The sequence below is a fragment of the Papaver somniferum genome, chromosome 7 (assembly GCF_003573695.1).
Source record: "Papaver somniferum cultivar HN1 chromosome 7, ASM357369v1, whole genome shotgun sequence".
NCBI lineage: Eukaryota > Viridiplantae > Streptophyta > Magnoliopsida > Ranunculales > Papaveraceae > Papaver > Papaver somniferum.
Window position 1 is genome coordinate 72982078 of NC_039364.1, and position 6261 is coordinate 72988338.

Consider the following 6261-nt stretch of genomic DNA (forward strand, 5'->3'; position numbering starts at 1 on the left):
TAATCGAAATATTGGGAGTGGTTGTTAGACCCCCGCTTTTTCAAATATGGTTTTGTCAAATAATAAACCATTGGCTTCTATTTCTCTAAGAAACCATTCACCAACCACAAAGTTGATTTTCTCTAAAAATCATAGCGATAATAATTTCTATTTTCTCAAAGAAATCAATAAGCCAAAATTAAGCTTGTTTTTTCCCTATCGATCTTAAAGGGATAAAACCTCGTTATTATTACAAATACCAATAAAACGAGGAATTGCTGCATTCCTTAGGATATTAAGCAATTATTGTTTCGTCGTAATAATAATCTCCAAAATTCGGATTGTTCCACTTGTAGTTGAAACACTGAAGGACACAAAAGATCAAAGGGTGCACCCGGCTTGTTAGCCAATATTATTAGTCCTTGTAGTGACTATATTGATCTTGAATTTAATTTCTTTTGGAAAATAAAGTGTCCACAATCTCATGTCGTTGATGTCATGGAATTATTTGGAGATTTATTTGCATATTTTATATCTTTTTGGTGGTAACCAATAAAATCCATGCTTTGTTCAATTTGTATATCAAGTGGATTATATTTTTCGGATAATTTTTAATGACTCTTGGATTCAGTATCTACTGTCCAACCTGGTATTGTTAAAATCCAGAAATTATTCTAAGTATATGTCCTCGAATTAATCGGATAATACTTTACGAAACTTGATTTCGTATATGAGATACAATTATTTCCGCCATAATCAGGGGGAGACTAAATACACTATCAAAAGCTGGTGTTAATTTACTATATATCAATTTCTCTCATATTAAATCAAATAGATAAATGCTTCCATTAAATAATAGGCGTGAAATTTTCTCATTTAGCTTTTCTATAAGCTAATGTCGTTTGAAAAGGCAAATTCAATCACTTCTAGCAAAAATGTAGCGTTTTGCTACATGCTACATATAGTGCTCCGATAGAGTCTATCACATTCTCAAAATTAATATCTCCTCATTTGACGAAGAGGAGATTATAATTCCCGCGGGAACTGGTACCAGTAAAATTTGAATTTTTCAAAGTGTGTATACACCAGAGAATTGTGTTGAGTCATAATAAACTAATGATTGTCGAATATTCATTTATAGTAGCTACTGAAATAAATGATGGTGGTTGTAGACCTCACTGCAGAGTAATATCGACATACATGATTGGTTGGCATATAATCCAAATTAGATTGGATTGGTTTCTCGATTGACGTAATTTTGGATCCAAGACTTAACACCTTAATTTCCAAGCGCTTATTTACAGGCTGGTGTTGTCATAATGCGTTCTACGAGAAATATAATCGTTTTACAACGATTTAAGGGTTTTAGTTTTTACTCAAACCCTAGGATTGATTCAATAACGTTTGGTTCTCCCTCAACAATGCATTTGGCGTGGTAGTCTTTGAATGACTTGTATTGCATTTGGAGAATATGTTATAATTTGTAATCCTTGTAGGATTCAAACTATGTCCAGGCAGCCACCTGACTCGATTATATCAGGTTTACAATCCTTTAAGTGTTTTTTTAAAAAAAAGTTTTGCAAAGAAATAAAATCCGGATTAGTTGATGCTATCAACTTTATTGGTCTCTTGAAGAGTCCTTAAAACACCAAAATCCACGCTTTAGCAGCATAGATTCTATTTTCTTTCTTTCTTCCTTTCTTAAATCTGCAGTTAGAATTATGCTAGCTTAAACTCGTCGTTGAGATAGACTAAAGTTGTGATTTTGATGCTCATTTTCTGTAATACTCATATAGTTGAGTTAGCATCCATAAATCTTCAAAAGTTGTACTCTTTTTCCTTCGTTTCAGGTTTTGTCCCATGTGGTTTTCCTGACAAGGTTTTAACGAGGCAACATGACATTTATTTTATTTCAAAAGTTGATATTTGTGCTCTTTTTCCTTTGTCCAAGTTTTTTCCCATTGGGTTTTACTAGCGAGGTTTTAGTGAGCCAATTTAATTCAACATGGTGGTTATCCAAGGGGGGAGTTGTATCGATTTCGATTATTTGGTGGATTCCCACCATTAACTAGATCATTTTGTTAGACCAAACCAACATAACCATCTCCTAGAAATTTGGATGTCCTTATGAACCCCACACAACGTGTTAATAAATACAATTTTTTTCATTTAGACTAAGTTATCTACATCTTGGCTCTATGTTGAATAAACTACATCAACAACTGCTGCAAATCATCTCGGGAAGCTAGCAATCCATGACACAAGTTATCAATGTGTTGAAGAAGAATGTAGACTCCGCAAAAGTATTAATCGAAGACAATATTGCTTGTGCAACACAAAAGAAGACTTCATCAAGTAGTAATTTTCTTCACGAAAGAACAAGAATCTTCTACATTCAAGAAATTCGTTCATCAAATTGGGAAGTCACGACTCAAAGATTTGCACTCCAAGATTTGACTGAAGTATTTATCAGGGGGAGCACCATCATCAAATTAAGGTGCATTCACTGGACTTTATCACGTTGTACTCTTTTTCCTTCGTCAAGGTTTTGTCCCACTGGATTTTCCTTGTCAAGGTTTTAACGAGGCAACATTTGCATGTCCAACACTGTTTCGAGTCTTTACATGCTTATGCAATTTCAGGTTTTTCTCTTTTGAGTTTTCCTGGTACGTTTGTAATTAGCTTAGACACAATGTCATCAGGGGGAGTGTTATTAACGTGTAAATATGTTAAGAATATCTAGGATGAATCTCGTTTATTACTGGGATGCCCTTGTGTCTAGCCTTATAACTAGAGGCTCTAATATTTGTCTAATACACTAATGAATATAATTTCTCCCTTCATCTTCCCCTCTACTTTTATCTCTTTTCTAGTTCCACAACAGTGGAAAGGAATTTATGTCCCTCAATTAATATAAGTATCCGTCAATCGCGCGTTCATAATAATAATAACCTTGGGGAAAAAAAGGTACCTTGAAAACCCAATGAATCGGGACGGACTTCTATAGTAACCTTGGGAAAAAAAAAGGTACCTTGAAAACCCAATGAATCGGGACGGACTTCTAACAGTCACTGTAGTGTCTCTCACTCACTCTCGCAACAGGATGATCAAACTTGTTCTGACTAATCTCAAAAGTCCATCCTTACGTTCACTTCTAAAACCCTTCTTAAACCCCAATATCTCCTTCATTCACACTCGTTTACCAAACAAAGAAAAACCAAACTGGAACATGAACCATTTCTCTGCTCATTCAAATCCTCTTCTCTCAGTTTTAGAACAATGTAAAACTCTAGACCAGTTGAAACAGATCCAAGCTCAAATGATCATAACTGGTTTAATCCTAAATGGGTTTGCTTCTAGTCGTTTGATCGCGTTTTGCGCGATGTCGGAATCAGGTAACCTTGATTACTGTCACTTAATATTGAGTAAAACGTATAACACTAACTTATTTTCGTGGAATCTTGCTATGAGAGGGTACTCAGAAAGTAAGAACCCTGAAAAAGCTATATTTCTTTATAAGGAGTTGTTGCAATGTGGTGAACTAAGACCTGATAATTATACGTATCCGTTGTTGCTTAAAACTTGTGGGCAGTTGAATGCGATTTCTTTAGGGTATTCAATTCTCGGTCATGTGTTGTGTTTAGGGTTAGATTCGGATGCGTACATTCATATGTTAGTGTTTTGTGGAGAATTGGGTTTTGCACGTAAAGTGTTTGATAGTTGTCTTGTCAGAGATTTGGTTTCATGGAATTCCATCATAAATGGGTATGTTAGGTGTGGGAAATTTAAGGAAGGGTTGAAGCTTTTTAGAGAAATGAGAATGAAGGAAGTTAGACCGGATGAGGTAACGTTGATTTCAATGGTATCATGTTGTTCTCAGATGGAGGATTTGATACTTGGACGAGTATTTCATCAGTACATTGAGGAGAATGGATTGAAACTTACGGTTCCACTTTGTAACTCGTTGATGGATATGTATGTCAAATGTGGGTGTCTTGAATCAGCAAAGATTTTGTTTAATAAGATGAGTAAAAGAAGTATAGTTTCATGGACTACGATGGTTATGGGATATGCGAAGTTCGGTTTATTAGACTCAGCGCGAAGGGTTTTTGATGAGATGCCGGAAAAAGATGTTGTTCCATGGAATGCATTAATCGCAGGTTATGTTCAATCCAAGCAAGGGAAAGCAGCCCTGGCATTGTTCTATGAAATGCAAGATCTGAATGTAAAGCCTGATGAGGTAACAATGGTTAGTTTGTTATCTGCCTGTACACAACTTGGAGCACTCGAAGTGGGGAAATGGGTTCATCACTACATAGAGAAACATAAATTCTCTATAAATGTTGCTTTAGGAACCGCCTTAGTTGATATGTATGCAAAATGTGGGAACATAATGAAGGCCCGTCAGGTTTTTCGGGAGATCTCAGGGAGGAATTCCCTAACCTGGACGGCACTGATCGGTGGATTGGCACTTCACGGGCATGCCCATGAGGCCATTTCACTATTATGAGATGATCGATATTGGACTGGTGCCTGATGAAATCACATATTTAGGGGTTTTATCTGCTTGTTGTCATGCAGGATTAGTCGATGAAGGTCGAAGGTTTTTTTCTCAGATGACCTCGAAGTTCAATATATCACCAAAACAAAAACATTATTCATGCATGGTTGATCTTCTTGGTAGGGCAGGATTCTTGGACGAAGCAGAGAAGTTGATTAAGAGCATGCCAACAGAACCAGATGCTGTTGTATGGGGTGCATTACTTTTTGCTTGTAAAAGTTACGGGAGTGTTGCTCTAGGTGAAAGAGTTGCCAAAAAACTTCTCTTATTAGATCCTTCTGATAGTGCTACATATGTATTGCTAGCAAATCTTTATAGAGAAGCAGAAATGTGGGACAAAGCTAAAGAAGTAAGGAAAATGATGAGAGACAGAGGAGTTGAAAAAACTCCTGGTTGTAGTTCAATAGAAGTGAATGGTATTGTTTCCGAATTTACTGTTAGCGACAAATCTCATTCAAATTCAAAAGAGATTTACAAGTGTTTAATAAGTTTGTCCGAACAATTAAAAATTGTTGATTACTTTTCCAGTCTCCATTGTGTTTTTTAAGCCTATGGTCTGAGAAGTCAGTAAAGGGTTCTGGTTTGTTGCATTTTCTATGGCTGAGGAAGCTACTAGAGCTGTAAGTAGCTAAGAGAACTTTCCCCCCTCTTGGAGTGTTTTTGACATTTCTCTCTCCTTTTGATGAATGATTTAAGGTTCTATACAATGCAGGTGAATGGAATGAATGGGAAGACGATAGGACGGAAGCCTCCTTATGTTGCTATGGCTCAGCACAGAGGAGAAAGGAAGGCAAGGCTGCGGATAATCTACCTGTACCTTGTATATTGAAGTAATTTATTTCTTTTACGACAATGTGTTTCTTGTGGTTCTGTTGCCAATAATCCTGAATCTGTTATTTCTGTAGGCACACTTTTCCTAAGTCAGAGCACTTTGTGCCATGACACCTCTGCAAATAGGTATGCCTGGTTTCCATCCTGGAGGATCGAGATTTGCCCCTCAGCAGTTGTACTCTGGTCAAGGTACCCCTGGTCTGGTACCATTCAAGCCTGATGGCTATGTATTTCAGCTGCAACTCATGCCTGGGATTTGGCCAGGTGTTGGACCAAACATAATGATGCTATATTACTAGGCTGTGTTCGACTAAGAATGGTGCCGACGAGAGCAGGAAACCCACAACAGATGCAGCCGCTACAGGTCTGTCAAGCTAAGCTTTTAATGAAATTGATTATATGCTAGTATATCTGTATATTGCCGCTTGCCATGTTGCATATCCTCTAAATGACTCATCTTTCTCTTTCCTCTCTCCTCTATGATTCTAAAATCAAATAACTCAGCTCAGCCATTGATCATCATATCTAAATGAATAAGTAGAAAATGGATCACCAAGAAGGCAAGAACACAAATGGAGAACATAATTAAAAATATTTGATTATGTGTATCTTGAGGGGGAAAAACACAAACGTATCACACCCAACTCGAAAATCCTTAACAAATTCATACAGTAAAACACCATTAACACTTGAAGAAAAAGAAAACTACTCAATGCATGGCTTATCCACCGATCCTTTAAAAAAACGCCATGAGCACTCGAAGAAAAAGAAAACTATATAATGCACAATGGTTTAAAAAAGGATAAATTTTTGATGGAGGCGTTTTTTGATGGGTGCATGGGGACAAATGATATGTTGACATGTGTTTTCCCTATTAATTGATTTCAACA

At 36.6% G+C, this 6261-nt stretch overlaps 1 pseudogene; it reads left to right on the forward strand.

The window, feature by feature from the left end:
* Positions 1–3140: 3140 nt before the first annotated feature.
* LOC113292735 lies at positions 3141–5371 on the forward strand (annotated as a pseudogene).
* The last annotated feature ends 890 nt before the right edge of the window (positions 5372–6261 follow it).